This window comes from Balaenoptera ricei, chromosome 13, assembly GCF_028023285.1.
Source record: "Balaenoptera ricei isolate mBalRic1 chromosome 13, mBalRic1.hap2, whole genome shotgun sequence".
NCBI classification, from domain to species: domain Eukaryota; kingdom Metazoa; phylum Chordata; class Mammalia; order Artiodactyla; family Balaenopteridae; genus Balaenoptera; species Balaenoptera ricei.
Window position 1 is genome coordinate 54592450 of NC_082651.1, and position 18805 is coordinate 54611254.

Below are 18805 nucleotides of genomic sequence, written 5' to 3' on the forward strand. Positions count from 1 at the left end.
ATAATGTTAGTAATGGATTATAATCCACACAATAAAATACGAATTGATGGGGCTTCCCTGGTGGCGCAGTGGTTGAGAATCTGCCTGCTAATGCAGGGGACACGGGTTCGAGCCCTGGTCTGGGAAGATCCCACATGCCACGGAGCAGCTGGGCCCGTGAGCCACAACTGCTGAGCCTGCGCGTCTGGAGCCTGTGCCCCGCAACGGGAGGGGCCGCGATAGTGAAAGGCCCGCCCACCGCGATGAAGAGTGGCCCCCACTTGCCGCAACTGGAGAAAGCCCTCGCACGAACCTAAGACCCAACACAGCCAAAAAAATAAAATAAATAAATAAATAAAGTAGCTATAAAAAAAATTGTAGTAGGTTTAAAAAAAAAATACAAATTGACGAAACTTACTAGTATACATAAGTAATTTAATAAATACATGGATAAATAAATGGAGAAGGAAGAGAAAGCACTTCGTTATAGTTTAATCCAAATGTAGAAGGAATGATAGAAATAGAAATACTACTAAAGGATGTTTTTAGACAAGAATCATCAACGGATGCTAAAATTAGTAATGAGAGGCAGGATATTTACATAGTCTCAAAGTATCTTCCCATAAGATACAATGGGAAAATTGTAACTTTATAGTGAAGAACCATGGAAGACACTACCAGTGATAAATAAATTGACATCATGTGTCTCCTAATATGATACACACTGAGAAGGAGATACATCACTTCCCTATTTTTACAAAAAAATGTATAACCTCAGTTCAATAATGAGAAAATAGTAGACAAACCCAAATTGAAGGACATTCTGCAAAATAATTGGTCAGTACTCCTTAAACATATCAAGGTCGTGAAAGAAAAAGAAAGAATGAAGAATGGTCCAGATCAAAGTAGACTAAGAAAATATGACAATTAAATAAATGGCTTCCTGGATTATTTTGGAAGAGAAAAAGGATATTACTTATCAGCTGACAAAATTAGAATGAGGTCTTTACACTTGATAATAGTATTTCACCAATATAATTTTCCTGATTATTATGATTATACTCTTTATGAAAGATGTAAACATTTGGACAAACTCAGTGATACACACATACATCTTTTGTGTTATTTTTGTACCTTTTAATTTCTAAAAGTACTTAAAAATTAATATTAAAAAAATCAGTTTCATTTCTGAAACTTCAAAATGGTAATCACCCTCTACAGTCTCTAGAAAACATTTCTATGCCTGCCACACGCACATCACATTCATGTAGAACACTTTCCTTTGATATTAATGGACATGATTTGAAGAAAACAGCATATTTTCAGGAAATGCTATTACTCAGTAAATCTTAGTTTAAAGATTTAAGGTACTCTTAATATAAAAGAAATGGAAGTCTGCAGATATCATTAAATAATTTATAGTTATCAAACAGAGAAGACTTCAAAATTACATTAATAAAATGTTTTGGGTTTTTTTTTAATAGCATGGGGAAACCCTTTTTCTATGAAACAAAATTTTCCAACATATAATAGATGCTTTGGGGTAAATGTATGGTAATTTTTTTAATTTAAAACTTTATTTTTCATATTTTTTATGGAGATATAATTTACAAATGCATAAAGTTAGGTAACAACCACAATCAAAGAACAGTTCCATCACTGCCAAAAACTCCCTCGGGCTGACCATTTAATCTCATTCAAGTAGAACCATTATAATATTTAGCCCTTTGAATTTGGCTTGTTTCACTTCACTCAAAGCATTTGAGAATCATCCATACTGTTACATATATCAGAATCGCATTCCTTTTTATTGCTATTAATAGTATGCATTGTATGGATGTATCACAGTTTATTTGTTCATAAATCACTTGAAGGATAGCTTGGATAGTTTCCGGTTTGGGCTTATTATGAATACAGGCACTATAAAAGTTTGTGTAAAGCTTTTTTGTGTGTGTGAGCATTGCAATGATGGTAAAGTACGTCTTTAGGGCTTTCACCTTACCTGTTGGTAGCATTCATTCAGGACTGGATATCCTTCCCCACCTGTTGAGTCTCTATCAGCCAGGGCTCTCCATTAGCTCAGCTTGCCTGCCAGAAAATAATTAAATTCAGTAAATGTGTGATCCCTTCCTGTGGACTGATTTATCCAAGTGCCTCAAAGTCCTTTCAGAAATACGATAAACACTATTATAGGTTACAAATTGTAGGCAGAATTTTATCACACTCAATAATCTCTTCTACCTTCCGTCTCAATTAATAGCATATTCATCTTCCTATTCCTTTTAGAAACCTTAGATCACCTTTCATTTAAACTTTTCTTAATATTCTTTATGAAGTTACCAAATGTTGTATAGTCTCTTACTATTTCAGCCATATCACTTGCCTCCAGATTCATAGTCTACGTTTTCCTCCTGCTTTGTTTATTGTTCTCCTGCTATTCAGTCAGATAATCACAATGACCCAGTCCTTCTACTGCAATATCAGTGGGGTCCAGTCCATGACATTCAAATAAAGATCTTATCATTATTCATCTATAAACAAGCTCTTGACAGTTCCCTGTTCCCCCAGTGGATAAAGAGAAAACTCCTTATCATGGTATACAAAGGTCTCCCCAATCGGGTATCAACTATCTTTCCAACCTTATCTTTTTCCCTTGCAGTCAATGTATTCAAATTCACAATATTGCTCTTTCCAGAGTTCCCTGTGTTTTGGTCTTTGCATATTGCTGTTGTCTACACTTATAATACTTTCTTTTTCTTTCCTAACTGGAAAATGCTTACTCATCTTTCATAATCCATCTTAAATAGCCCCTCTGATGTTTTTTCTCTATTCCCTCTATTCCCAACCTGGGCAGGTTAAATCATTCTCTCTTTTCTCCATAACATCTCCACACATTTTGTTATTATCAAACTCATCAAATTATATTGTGATTTTTATGTCACTTTTTCTCTAGTAGACACCTAGCAAAATTACGGGGTTCAATAAATGTTAAGTTGAATGAATATAAATGAATGAGTGCATGAGACATAAGGGAAGTATTTTTGCTGAAGAAGAAAATCTTCTGCTACCACTCACACGTGCACTAAAATACAAAATAGTCTACTCTGATTATGAGGATGACTGTTCTCAAGTAATTTATATGACTTCTATGTTGTAAATAAATTTACTTTTAAATCTGAGTTCATTCTTGGTATGCATTTTGCCAGGACACTTTCTAAATTCTAAACCATATTCCTCTCTAGAGCAGTGATATGAAATTGCTCTAGGAAACTACACATTTAAATAATGACTTAAGTCAGATGGTAAGAATAAGAAACTATATTTTATTGGTCCAATTAATTTAATAAGCCTTTTAGTTTCCATAATAGAAAGTTAGAATTACAGAATTCTATAGAAATAGAATTATATATATATATATAGCTTTTAATAATATTGTATAATATTTCACTTTAAACATGTTATGCTTTTGAATGTAAGTTACTGTGAAACTAACTGGAAAAAAACAACACCACCTCATCAGACTCTTAAATGTTGAAAATCTTCTTCCTCTATATAGAAACTATATTCCTGTAGAAACTATATTCCTCTGTTAGAAGTAGATGGCACCATTTTCCAAGCTGAAATTATAAGCCAGTACACCTCCAGGCATTTCTCAATGGAGAAACTGAAAGGTAATCACATTTGCACAACTCTGTGTGCCGTAAGCTTGACAGATTTGAGTGCACTGTATTGTTTTCTGAGAGATTATTTATACTCTTATCTTTAAGATACAGAGATCCTTACTCTGAACTGGCTTTTTAAAGGATTTGCACTGAAACAGCACCTGCATCTGTAAAATGTGCAGGGAGGAAAGCCAGGTTTGTTTAATGTCTTATATGCTCTTCAGGTACTTAGACAGAGAATGCATTTTTCCATGTTTCTTTTTGTTTACAAAAGTCTCATCATTGTGACTTTATATAAGGCTGTTTATACATATTTGTATGTGTGTGTGTGTGTGTGTACATTCAAGACAACACAGATGTTTGCGTGTTGCTACAGAAATGTTTTGTTCCATGCTGTCTTACATTATTAACCCTCAGCCTCTGGATTTGTATTTTTCTTTTCACAGTTGAACTTGTGATTAAGGCTAGAGAGGCATGATGAATCCTTGTGCAAAGTGATGAAATTATAAAATTGCAGTGGCTTAAACTGATGTTCACAACACTTAATTCATTTGGCTCTAAACCAGGCTTATTCATAAATTTCTTGTACTTGAAGAGTCGGCAAACATTTAATATGCCTAACTTTTTCCTTTCCAGGTATAGTTTGATCTTGACATCGACTAAAAAATAAACCAAAATAAACTAAGGGAAAACAAATCTGTTGTTTTTTTTTTCAAAGTCTCCCTTACATTCTCTCTCCAAGAGGGTATGAAACCTAATTATGTGTTTTCTATGAAGCAGTGATCATTACATTGAAAAGTGAAACATCCAGTCTATGAGACCTAATAGTCCAGTGATATGCTGCGAAGGGAATTTTATATATTTGACATTTTCTTTGCATTTTGAGGACTGCATTTAAGAAAGGAGACTTTAGTGTAGTCTCAGAGATGAGGTGAAAAATGCCTCCAGGCCTCCTAAAAGTTTTAATGACCTGAGAAGGTTTCTTAACTTTTCCTGCTGGTATTAGTGTTTCAGCAAAGCACTTGATACTTGGGAGCTTCACTGACCCAGAGAAATAGGAGACCAGATCCAGGGATTACACTTTCCATTTTTATTAAAAATACTCTGTTCTTTCAGAATCTATCTGAATCTTTGTGTGCTGAGAGACCTCAGCAGATTAAAGCTTTCTAGAAGGATTTCATTGAGGAAGAGGGTTGAGATACATATTTTCATAGCAAAAGAGAATAGTGTTTGAAAGGATACCTATTTTCTTCTGAAGCCTTAACATGCATATTTACTTACTTAGTGTGAAGAAAATACCACCATCTCATCCCTGGTGAGATGAGATGAAATTAATTTCATATGGGATAACTTTTTCTTCTATAATGAGAAAAGAGAATGAAATATAAATGTCTCTGGGGCAGGGGGCATTTTGATTCAAGTTCATACTAGGGTATAAAAAAAAATGTTTTCCCAAGAGCAGTTTCTGATGGATGGAAGAAGAGTAAAGAGATCAAGAATACACTAGATGGAAGGAGGAAAAAATATCATAAAGTTGGGGGAAATAAAGAGGAATGGGCTGAGAGGCTGGAGCACTCACAAGCCAGCTATGATGACAATTTTATAGATGTGCACCCTGGCCTTTCCACACTGCTTATGCTTAAACCTGGCTATCAACTCTGTGACTAGAGCCATGGCTAGTATTTAAATATTAGCCTCATAGATGGCTAGGAGTATTTGCTAAAATAGTGCTAGACTACGGCTGACTGTGGTAATTTTTCCCCCATATAGAATTTGGGCACATTAAAAAAAAATCATGCTTGAGGACATCCTTCTAAATACTTCTTTCTACTTGAATTTGCCATTCATAGGACAACACAATTTGCCATTCATAGGACAACACACTAGAAAATTCATATTTCAGCTCACTTGGCAATTAACTAATTATATTTAAAGATGGGGATCATGATTCTTTTAGACCTCTTAGAGCCACTTGGACATAATGGAAAATTCCAGGGATCAATTAATACATACAAGAAACATAAGCATAAAAAAATATTTTTAAATTGTAAGATAAAATACAATAGGCTTGGTCCTATTGGTGAGAAAATCATTATTTGCAAAGTGTCATTTAAATGTGATGATTTACCTTAAACTATTTACAATTCTGTTCTCATTAGAGATTTTTCACAATTGAGCAGTCTACTTTTTTTAAAATATTTATTTATTTATTTTGGCTGTGCTAGGTCTTAGTTGTGGCACGTGGACTTCTTAGTTGCAGCTTGTGGACTCTCAGTTGTGGCTTGCGGGCTCTTAGTTGTTGCATGCATGCAGGATCTCTTTCCTCGACCAGGGATCGAACCCAGGCCCCCTGCATTGGGAGCATGGAGTTTTACCCACAGGACCACCAGGGAAGTCCCTGAGTAGTCTACTTTCTTTTCCTTTTAGCGGACTCAAAATCATGAAACCAGGAGCCTGTGCTAGGATTTCTCACCACCTTCCTTTGAAGCCTTTGCTCAGTCCCCTTAGTTCTTTCCTCTCCATTCTCCTCAACAGAGGAACTGCTGCTATCTCTACTGAGTCATAAGTGAATTTGTACACAGGTTAAAGTGGACAAGGCACCACTCACTGGTCAGCTTTTCTCATTTTCCTTGGTCTCCTTAGCCTGTCATTAAAGGTGCTAATAATGAGAGCAAATCTTCATTCCACAATTTTTTTTGAGGTCCTTGCTATTTCCAAGGTACTATGCTAGATATCTAAAAATAGAATATTCTTGTTTTCTGAAAGCTGAAAGCTGGGAGCTGGGAGCAGGGGTGGGTGTAGTTAAAATACATTCATAAATAACTTGGATACATAAGCTGAACATAATACAGAACAAATGAGATATTTACTGAGTATCTACTATGTGCTGTATACTCTGCTAGGTGCTGTGAGTGATTAAAAAAAGTGAGTGGGGCTTCCCTGGTGGCGCAGTGGTTGAGAGTCTGCCTGCCAGTGCAGGGGACACGGGTTCGAGCCCTGGTCTGGGAAGATCCCACATGCTGCGGAGCAACTAGGCCCGTGAGCCACAATTGCTGAGCCTGCGCCTCTGGAGCCTGTGCTCCGCAACAAGAGAGGCCGCGATAGTGAGTGGCCCGCGCACCGCGATGAAGAGTGGCCCCCACTTGCCGCAACTGGAGAAAGCCCTCGTACAGAAACGAAGATCCAACACAGCCATAAATAAATGGATGAATAAATGAATGGATAAAAATTAAAAAAAAAAAAAAGTGAGTGGAGCCCATGAATTAACTGGAGAGATGGTGCATACACACATGAAACACAGGCTGGTAGGAACCAAGATAAGTAGAATCTGATGAGAGGACATCAGAGAGCTAGATTTATGGTAAATATGTAATAAATGTTTAGAGATTGTTTAAAGAAAATTGGGAGTAAGCAAGGACTATGGAGTAGCTTTAGCTGGTGCTTGAAGAATGATAGTCTGGTAGAGTAGGGGAGGAAGCACTCTGGGTAAGGAAGTGACAGGAGCAAAGGTAAAGAATTAGGTATGTACTGGCATGATTGGAAATGAGAGAGGCTAACGGGAGAAATACAAGCAGGGGGCAAGAAGGAGACCTGGAGGTCAGGTAACTTGCCCAAGGTTGTACAGATAAAAATAAATGGGGTTGGGATTTGAACCTGGGATGTCTGATGCTGACTCCCCTGGGTGGGAGGTCAAAATTGGGGCAGCCTTCACTATGGAAAACAGTATGGAGTTTCCTCAAAGAGTTGCCATATGATCCAGCAATCCCACTCCTAGGCATATACCCAAACAAAACTATAATTCAAAAAGACACATGCACCCCTATGTTCATAGCAGCAATATTCACAATAGCCAAGACATGGAAACAACTTAAATGTCCATCAACAGATGAATGGATAAAGAGGATGTGGTACATATATACAATGGAATACTACTCAGCCATAAAAAAGAATGAAATAATGTCCTTTGCAGCAACATGGATGGACCTAGAGATTATCATACTAAGTGAAGTAAGTCAGAAAGAGAAAGACAAATACCATATGATATCACTTATATATGGAATCTAAAATATGACACATATGAACCTATCTACAAAATAGAAATAGTCTCACAGACATAGAGAACAGACTTGTGATTGCCAAGGGGGAGAAGGGATGGGGGAGGGATGAATTAGGAATTTAAAATTAGCAGATGCAAACTATTATGCATAGAATAGATAAACGACAAGGTCCGACTGTATGGTACAGGAAAATATAGTCAGTACCTGTGATAAACTATAATGGAAAAGAATATGAAAAAAAAAAAAATATATATATATATATATAACTGAATCACTTTGCTGTACAGCAGGAATTAACACAACATTGTAAATCAACTATACTTGAATAAAATAAATTTTTAAAAATTGTGGCAGCCTTGAATTTGGGCACAGGGATTTGAGTTTAATTTTGTAGATACCTGAGGATTTATTCAATGTTATTTTCTTGCCTTTCTACTATGAACATTAGCAGCTGCTTTAATATTGGAAAAGAGTACTCAGAATTGAGAGAACTCAGCTTTCTGAAATGATGATCTTGTAAATGACCTCAAATACTGGGAAGTAACTTTTTTAACTTTCAAAATTCTAATGTTCCAATATGTGATAAGTAACATAAAATTCTGTGGTATTATTGGGTTTCTGCTGAAGACTCTTGAGATTCATAAAAGGAACACTTTTAAGCTGAGATGTGACTTGTTTGAGGTTCTTATTATGTGGAAAACTTATTTTTAGAATTTCAACTAAACCTAAGATGTGAGTGTTTACAGATTGATTTGTGTCTCCTCAATGTTCATATGTGGAAGCCCTAACTCTTAATGTGACTGTATTTGGAGATAGCGCCTTTAAGGAGGCAAATAAGGCTAACTGAGGTTATAAGGATAGGACCCTAATCTGATAGAATTTGATGCCCTTAGAAGAAGAGGAAATGACACTCAAGCTCACTTTCTTTCTCTCTCCTCTTGCACACAGGAGAAAGGCCATGTGAGGACACAGTGAGAAGGTTTGCAAGCCAAGAAGAGAGTTCTCGCCATAAACCAGCCCTGATGGTGCCTTGCTCTTGGACTTGTGGCCTCTAGAACTGTGAGAAAGTAAATGTTTGTTGTTTAAGCCACCCAGGTATTGATATTTTGTTATGGCAGCCCTAGCAGAATAAGACAGTGAGAAAAAAGTAGGAAAGAGAACAAAGGAGAAATAAAACAGAATTCTATCTCTCAAATTAATAAAAAGAAATTGAGGGGAAATACAATATACCTAGAAATATGTTATCATTTAAGGAGGCATTATTAGGTCCTAACTTAGAAAGCTCATCTTCATAGGCTGTCTGGATTGACATACTGTGAAACATCAGGAAGTAAGTTAACTGATTTTCTTGGAAAGAGAAGTCACCATGAAAATTATGGATGGTGTCACTTGGGGTTACCTATGTTTAAAAATAAATGTAATTGTGGCCAATGAGAAATATTTGAAAACTATTGGCCATTTTTTGTTTCACTCTGCTGTAGTTTATTAGCACAAGTTTTAATTAACTCCATTGGCAGTATTATTTTTCTCTTGCAGCAGCTGACTAAAAAATCTAGGGCAAATTCTGGCAATAATTGTGTTGAATCTCTTCAGGGAAAAAGTGAGAGCGATAATACTTATAAAACTTTGCAATGGTTTGAGTTAGCAGATTTTTTCAAAGACTGAATATTTTCACTTTTTACTCATTTGAAAGCAAGCAAACCTGAGTTGTCTGAACGGGAAGAAAAGTTTCACTTTTCACAGGGGTAACTTCTTAAAAAGAGAGAAATTATTTTGAGGAAGATGCAAATTCTTGCGTATCTGTGTGTCTGAGCTTACTTACTAGCTCAATGTTGGGTGATGTGGCACCTTTCCTATTCCTGTATTCACAAATACTGAAACTGTGCCTCAGCACTGCAATGAAGACATGACAACTTATACTCTTATAGTTTCAAAGACTCTGGAAAAAAAACAATCTAGGCCATGTCCATGTATAATAAAGGACTTTTAAATTTTTTTCCAGGTTCATATAAAGCCATTTAAATCATTTGGTTCCTCTTATAAAAATACAGAAAATTGAATGTCTTGCTCTATAGAATAGATAATATATAAATTTGAAAGAAAGCATAAATAACTTTATGCTGATATAGTATTTCAATATTGCTAATTTCTTCTTTTATATTTCTCTCTCTTACATTTAAGCTAAATAAAATTGTCAGTTTGGTACAGGGATTTAAACCAAGCTTCCAATTGTGAAAAAAAAGTTTTAAATTTGATTTCCGATACAGTTGGAGGTTTATTCATTATACATTTCTAGATTTTATGTTATTTAAAATTACTTCTCCACATAGTACTGGCTATCAGTCTGTATAATAACTTTGTCAGTCATGCTGCTGTAATCAGATTTTTTAGATTTACTCTTTTATTTTGAAACATATTTCCATTATTTCCATTCAGGTAAATTTATTGGGTACCTGATAGGTAAAGTTCAATAATGAGTTCTAATTATTTCAAGCAAAGTAGAACATTTAACATGATTTCACAGCTTCCTGTCGGGAAAATGAGTCTTATATGAGCGTGCATTGTTTTTGGCTGCTCATCATCCAAGGATCCAAACATCTTTCTTACTATGGGGTAACTCTAACAGTGGTGGTAAGCAGGGCCCTGCCTCTCACTACAGAAGTGAAAGGGGTAGATAATTCTTTGACTTCCTGGAAGCTAAAGTATAAGCAAGTATCACAGGCTTGGCTAGGCAGGCACTACGAACATTTAATATTAAGGGAATCATTCAAAAATAAGGGAGTTGAGTTTACTTACAGAGTTGTCACAGTGAATCTTCACGGGCAAGTGTCCACTGCTAAATTGGTGTTAGAGAGGACAACATCCATCCAGACTGCTCCTGTGTGTTATCTCGGCTACACCTTGGCTTCCTTTATTTCTTCTCATCCTTTATATCTTTCCAGTGTTTCTGTGAACTCTCTGTTATCCTTTCCATAAATTTGTTTTATGTTTAATGAGAGTGGATTTCAGATATTTGCAATCAAGTAGCATGACTATTACCTTCCATCATCAGGGATTATTATTTTTTTTAATTATAGGTGAAATTAACTAAAGTAGTGATAACTTTCATTTGTACAGTCCTCTATAATATTTTTGAAGCACTTACACATTCTTATTTAACTTCATCCTAAGGAGATTACTATGAACTGGTCAGGAACTAGTATCTCTGAATGGTAAAACAATAAGCTGTGGCATGGAAATGTTAAATGACTTGCCTAAGGACACCTACTCAGGCATAGAGAAGAATTTATAAGCCAGAGTGCCTGACTCTCAACATCACATTCTCAGATTTGTTTCATATTAGCTGATATCAGGATTGTGCTAATAAAAATCTTAAAAACCTAAAAGAATAGCCTAGATAAATTTTAACTCAGCAAATATTTATTGAATAAATTTTTAACCTGCATAATTTATTTTTTTAAAAGCAATAAAAACAAAATTATTAACTGATGAGTAAAGCTGTCTCTACTCTTCTAGGAACTTACTATTGAATCAAGGAGGTAGATTACATAAATAACGTATTTCAATAGGGACTTATGGGGTCAGGAAAATTCTTGAGGCATAACTTCTGAAATGAATGAAGGAGCTCAGTGAAGGGTGTGTGGCAGGATTTCTTCAGGTGAAATCAGGGAGTTGGTTTTGTAGGAACTTAGCAAAGAGTATGCCCTGAGAGAAGAAAATGGAGATGGGGTTTAAGACTAGGTCATAGTGAGCCTTGAAAAAGCCTTACTTTTGAAACGTATTCTCCAAGACAGCAGTTTCAAGCAATCTCCAAGGAAGTGTTGACCTGACACAAATAGACTGCCAGATATTTCTCCAGCAAAGATGGGTTTATTCAGGATCAGCAGAGAACTGCAATTTGGACTCTGCAACCATGGTCATCCACCTGTAAGTCCCTGCAGGCAAGGGATGGAGAACACTTTTATAGAGATAAAAAGTAAGTTGGGAGGGCTACAGGAAACAGAGTCCATGGCTTTCCATTGGCTGAGTCCTTGCCAGGAAAGAAGAGGCATCTCTTTTCTTCCTGTTGGGCTCTGCTATCATTGCAGAACATGAGACATACCCTTCTGGCCTCCCAACTCTATTTAATTGGTGTTTCTGTTTGTCAAATTTTTACTGAAGTTTGTTAAAATGGGGTTTCCCAGACCTCCTTTGCAGAAGTTCTGATTTTTCTGCCTGGGATAGAGCCTAGAATTTTAATCTTAACAATAACAAATTCAGGTGGTGTGCAGATGCTCCCCAGTGAGAAACAACTGACTTCTGTCTTGTAGTACATTGTTACTGTTCATGTAACTTCTAATAGGTCTAAATGTGTGAAAAAGGGGCAATGAAACAGCCTACCTTCACTCTTGCCTAATATTATTGTCAAATAATATTCACTCATTCAGGTGTGTAATGGGTTCTGTCCAGGAGTGGGAGGACAAAACAAAGTGCCTGCAAATGTAGAGCTTGTGTCCTAGTTGGAGGCAGGGTAGAGACTATTTTGTATCTTATATCTTCATTACAAAGCAAAGAAAAACAAGAATAGGAGATGTGTCGATGGAGGGGTATTGTTTTCATAGCAGTGATCAGGAAAGGGCTCTCTCGTGTGATACTTGAGCAAAGTCCTGAAAGACTTTGACATGAGGAGGGAGCCAATCTGAGGAGGAAACTTCCAGGCTGAAAGAACAGTAAGTATGAAGACTCTGAGGAGGAATTTGTGATGGAAAAACAAGAGTCCAGTATGGTTAAAGAGGAGGAGGAAAGAAAGGAGCTAAAGAAAACCAGTTTAAAGATGTAGAGAATGTCTGCTCTTTTATGCTGCGGTAAGGTGGTCACTGTGTTCTCAGTATCATGGAGATAGAATTTTGAGCAGGTGATTTATGATTTTAAACGATCACTTTTGCTGCTCTGGGGAGAAGGGACTGTTGAGAAAGCAGAGTGTTGAGAGGTGAGAGGTGAGTGGTGATGGTGGCCTAGACCAGGCTGGCCTCGACTGGCATGGCTATAATGGTACTTCAACCCGATTACACGATTTATGTCTTCAAAACATGTTTAAAGGGTTCTGTGGTATTTTCCAACATCGACAGCCAAGTCTCTGGTTCTCTGGACACCAACTACATCCTACAGTGCAATTCAGTTCTGGTAGTAACTCCTTGGATTTAGCACCAGAGTCCACAGATTTAAGGGCTCAGACCCACAAGAATGTCCTCACTTTAGATGCCAGTCACAAATATTGGGTCCCTAGGTTACACACATTCTGTCCAACTTGGCTGCAAATTGGGGTTTCCACCCCCCCCCCCAAGTTCAATAATTGGCTAGACTGGCTCATAGAACTCAGGAAAACAGCTTACTTTCTATAACTGTTTTATTATAAAGGATACAACTCAGGAAGAGTTGTTACCAAACCTAACTTATGTCCACTCTCCTATCCACAGCAAAGCCAACCTACTGACACCAGTTGTAGTGAAGGAAAGAATAGCATTTATTTCAGGGTGCCAAGCAAGGAGAATGAGCAGCCCATGCTCAAAAGACCTGAACTGCCTGGTGGCTTTCAGGGAAGGGTTTCTAAAGACAACATTTGGGGTGAGGTTTGCAGCTTGTGGACTTTCTTCTGATTTGGTTGGTGTTCAGGTAACAGGGTGATGTTTTGATGATCTTAATTATCAACCTTTTGGTTCAAACCAGTTTGGGGTCTACATGCCTGTGGTCAGCACAGAGGTACCATCCTCCACCCAGACTGGGGGGGAGTCTTGGTTTCTGCAGAACAACTCACAGATATGCATCAAATTATTATGTATATCTCTTAAGGAGGATCCAGCACTCTGTTTTATGGATGAACAATTGTTTAAGTTATTATCACTTTTCTTGCTTGACTGCTCTCCCTTTGTTTCTGTGTTCCCTCACTTCCCTAATTAGTAACTGCTTGAGTCTGCTCTTTGGAACTCAGGGAAGGCCTAGAAGACTAAAGCCTTTTTCTACAAGCAATGAACAGGGGACACGGAGGTGCTTTTGTACCTGGGAGGGCCCACAGATCCCTGTTCTGTTTCAATCCCTGCTTTTCTTTGATACTGTTCAATCCTGAGGGTAACAGAGGTGGGACAAGAAAAGGAAAAGTTTAGGACAGAGAGGTTTATCATAAACTCATCAGGGGAACTCAGTTTTAGTGGAACTTGGTTTCACAGGCAAATGGAAGAGATGCATAGGGCAAGTTATAGGGGAAGGGGCATAACATTTCCCTGCCTTCTCACTGTGCAACACCGTCCCAACATCTGGATGTGTTAACCAACCTGGTAGTTCTCTGAACCCCATCATTTAGGAGTTTTTATGGTGTTCCCATTACATAGGAATGATTGATTATATCATTGACCATTGGTGATTGAACCCAATCTCCAGCCCCTCTCTCTTCCTCAGAGGTCTGAGGGGACGCCTGAAAGCTCCAGTCCTCTGATCATGTGATTGGTTCCTCTGGCAACCATCCCCCATCCTGAAGCTACCTAGGAACCCAGCAAGAGTCACCTCATTAACATACACTCAGGTATAGTTGAAAGCAGCTTGTTACAAATAACAAAAGGTGTTGCTATTACCACTATCACTCAGGCAATTCCAAGGATTTTAGAATGTCTGTGTTAGGAACTGAAGAGAAAGACCAAATATGTGTTTACTATAAGTACAAATAATGGTGGAATCACATGTTGGCTGAAAGCCAGCCCACTTTAGGGATACATTTCTTTAATACTATATTGCTTTTGACACCCCAGAGTTCACTCTATGTAGATGGCTATGTACGAAGGAAAAGGAACATTTTTAACATTTCTATAAAAGGATACTTTATAAGTTCTATAATTTAAATTTTAAAATAACATCCATTAGGAAATATCATATTTACTCTAAATTCTTCTTGCTGAGATCCAATCTACTGCTTTCTCTAGAACCATATGCTTGTTTTATAGGATCTAATAAAATGATCTTATAATTATGTTAGGATTTCAGCTGCTTTACATGAGATAGTTCTATTTGTGGAATTAACGTCGATTCCAGTTATATTAGAGAACATGTCTCAAAATCACGAAAGGAGATGAAGATGGCCATAACATTTATAGAGCATGAGGGCAATTTGACTTAACCATACAATAATAGTCACTGAATGTTAGTGTTTTTCAGTAATGATACAGGAAACAAACTTATTTATATGTTGTTAAATGCTTTCCACAATTGAGAGAATTGATGTATGTGTTAACTGTAGAAATAGGTAAGCTTTTAAGACTGAGAGAATGTATAGAAATAAAAGCGATCATGCACTTCTGTGAACAGAAATGCAGTTGCCAATGATAATGATTCCATTCAGTTCGAGAAACTATGATACAATGTTCACCACATTGAAAAATGAAACGTCCAGTCTGGCATTATCTATGGCACATATCCAGTGATATGGGACAAAGAGGACTTAGTGTGACATCTTAGAGTATCTGTGAATTTATGAAAGAAAAAAGTGGGATGGTTTCTAAGTTAGGCAAAATTGTAATAGAACATTCTCTTCCCCGGTATAATAAAACTGAAAATGAGACAGGACGGGAAGAGAGCAGGGCATAACCATCAAAAGAATGACATAGCCATTGAAGATATGACATAAACTGGTTAGAACCAACTAGGCCCAAGATGGCGGAAATTCAACTTCCAGTGGACCTTGAGCCTCATTATGCATTCATTGTAATACATTAGCTAAACGACACACCCACAGGCGCCATGATAGTTCCGAAGCTGACCATAAAAGGCCCAAAAGTGGGCTGTGGCCCAATTCCTGGAAATCCCCACCCCTTCCCCATAATAGTTGGAATAATCCTCTCACTCATCAGCCTATGAAATTACCCAGCCCATAAAAACTACCACCCCTGCACCAGGCCACCCTCGCCTTCTAAGACGGCCCACACTCTGTCTGTGGAATGTGTATCTCTCTAAATAAATCTGCTTTCACTTTACTATGGCTCCCTCTTGAATTCTTTCCTGCGTGAAGCCCATCCCAGGGACTCACCTGAGAACCGAGACATGTGGTCTTCTCCCCTCCCCCATTTTTCCTTTGATTATAAAACTGTAGCCCACTTAGTTACCGGGGCAGAGCCCTCTTGTTTGTCCACTTGTATCCTTCACAAGCATCCTATATTAATAAATCTACTTTTTACCTATCACTTTGTCTCTCGCTGGATTCCTTCTGCAACGAACCATAAAGAACCTGAGCTTAAGTCCTGAGACAAGTTGCGTGGTTTCAGTTGGAAGACTGTGGGTTCAAGTCCCTACGTGAGGTGCAGTTTCAGAAAGAGAAATAGCAAGATGCGGTCACGTTTAAACTGGCACGTTTTACTTTCTATCGCGGAGGTTGGGCGGTTCGGAGAGGAGGCGAGATCGCGGGGCTAGAGAGGCTGTTCCGGCGGCTGCACGCATGGCTGGAAGTGCTGGGTCCCGAGCTGGAGCTCCAAACCTCCCGTCCAGGTATTCTACCTCTGGTTTCTTCGCAGACTGTGTCCGAGTGGAGCTGAGCCGTCTGGACGATTCCAGGAGAGCATCTCACTGTTTTCGCAGACTTGCTGGCCTTGTGGCTATGACGCTTGTTCTCTATCACTAAGTGGTCGTCAGCACCCCAAGAAGCAGGAATGAAAGTGGTGCTTTCTCCGGCCCAGGGTTCCAGGACACAGTCCCAGGCCGACTATGGTTATGAGGCCGACTGAGGGTGTGAGGGGCCTTCACACGTCACTGCAAACTTTGCACTCGTTGTAACATACAAAGAAACGACGCCTGGATTTTTCCAAACAATTGTTTTTTCCTCAATTTCTTCCTTAACTTTATGGAACAAGAAGCTGAGCAGGGCCCAGTATAGGGGCTGCTTTCTTTTCTACTCCTCTCGTATCAATATACATATATATGTAAGTATGTATATATATTTCCTATGGGGAAAAATACCTATGATTAATTTTAATCTATTTAATGCACAGTGTAAGCTTAGTTGTAAGGAGCTCAGTATAAACCGGGTAATATGGTTAAGAGCTCAGGCTCTGGAGTCTGACCGCTGGGTTTTCAGCCATGGTTCTACAACTTATTAACCGTGGGACCTTAGGGGATGTTAAGGACTGAATGTTCTTGTCCCCTCAAAATTCATATGCTGAAGTCCTAACTCCCAGTGTGGCTGTGTTTGAAGATGGGACCTCTAAAGAAGTAATTAAGTTTAAATGAGGTCATATGGGTGAGGCCCTGGTCCAATAGGCTTAGGGTCTATATAAGAAGAGACAGCTGAGAGTTCCCTTTTCCCTCTCCACCTGTCTAGGATTCAGCAAGAAGGCAGCTATCAGCAAGTCAAAAAGAAAGCCCTACCTGAAACTGAAGCAGCTGGAACCTTGATCTTGGACTTCTAGCTTCCAGAACTGTAAGAAAATAAATTTCTGCTGTTTAAGCCACCCAATCTTAGGTGTTTTGTTATAGTAGCCTAAGAAAACTAATACAGGAAAATTATTTAATTCTTGGTGCCTTAGTTCCCTTACTGTAAAATGAAGGTAACAAATAGGCCCACTTCCTAGTGTTGCTTTGATGAGCTGAGTGTAAGAAGCTCAACTAATGTTAGTTATTCATATTATAATTATTGAGAATGCAGTTTACTGTTGTCTTTATGTATCTAGAATAGAATGAGCTAATTTTATTTGGTGAATGAGTGTTTTTTTTAATGAATTAAACTCATTAGGTATAAGTATTTATACTTATTTTGTATTTGGAAGAATGTATATGAACCTGAGACAGATTTAAAGCTTTGTCAAAGAATGCTAAAAAGAGAGGTCTGTGGAATGTAAGAAGAGTAAATTAAACAAATTTTTTTTGATGTGAATTTTGACTTTTTTCGAAGGTGTGACTCAAATGTGACCAAACAGACGTAGGTGAATATTGTTTTGAAATTTTCAAGTCTCTTAAACTGTACCCTAGATAACTAAATGCAAATTGTTAGTCTGAGATCTTTTCTCAGACAATGACAAGGAGAAAAACAAAAGGAGTATAGACTATATGGTTCATTTAAATATTTTAGCCCCAAACTTCAATCTGAAGTTTTGACTGCAACGAGCTCTTTTAGTGTCCTGGAGACAGAGATTCAGTCAATTTAGCAAAGCAAAGGTCAAGTCAATTATTTGTTGTCCTAGAAAGGAAATTGAGTAATTGATTTAGTTAATATTATATTTCTTGGGCTTCCCTGGTGCCACAGTGGTTAAGAATCCGCCTGCCAAACTCATCAGGAAAAAGAAACTTCCTCTTTCCAAGTAGCTCTAAGACAGTACTAACCTAGAAAACACTTCACTGTCCCAGAGTATGAGATGCTGTCAGTAGGAAGCCTTGGGCCACATTCTCAGGCCTAGAGCATGCGGGGTTATATCCCCCAAAACATATGAGGCAGAAGGGGATTCTTCAGAGGAAAATCAGGGCTCTGTTCCCACAGGAGAGGATCCTGAGTGCCAGGCAGGGCAGACAAAAGATCATAGGTTCAAGTACTTAGAGTGACATGCCATCTACATTGTTGTTGCTATCTTTGTACCTAGGGAAATGGTCCTAATTCTCAGTCAAAAAATATTAGTGTCGTGTCTTAGCTGCACGTACACAACAGCAGCCATGTATTTTTTTCTGCCATGCACTCAACTCTAACACCCACTTACCAAGCAAACTGATGTTGCAATTTCTAGCAGCCAAGCTCAGAGTTGTCTTGTTGTCTAAAGACCAGCCAGTTTCCTGCAGGCAATTCATAAAAGGATCACAGCACATGTGTACCCAGGGATTATTAAGGGTCATAGTCATAGCATTTCCCTTCCCATCAACCTGGCTAACTCGTACTCATCTCTATAAACATGTCTCATAAGGTCTCTGCGACAAGGTTCAGTTCCTGACCCTTCCTTATGCGGGAAGAATAGACTACTATTCTTTCCTTTGGGGGTTTGTGTGGGGAGAGAGATGAGAGGGAGATTGTGATCACTTGCTCTTTTGTTCTAGAGGAGCTGAAAAGGAATTATGAGGATGATGGTACTAGATAGAGGTAGAGAGCACAGTGAACAGGGGAAGATACGA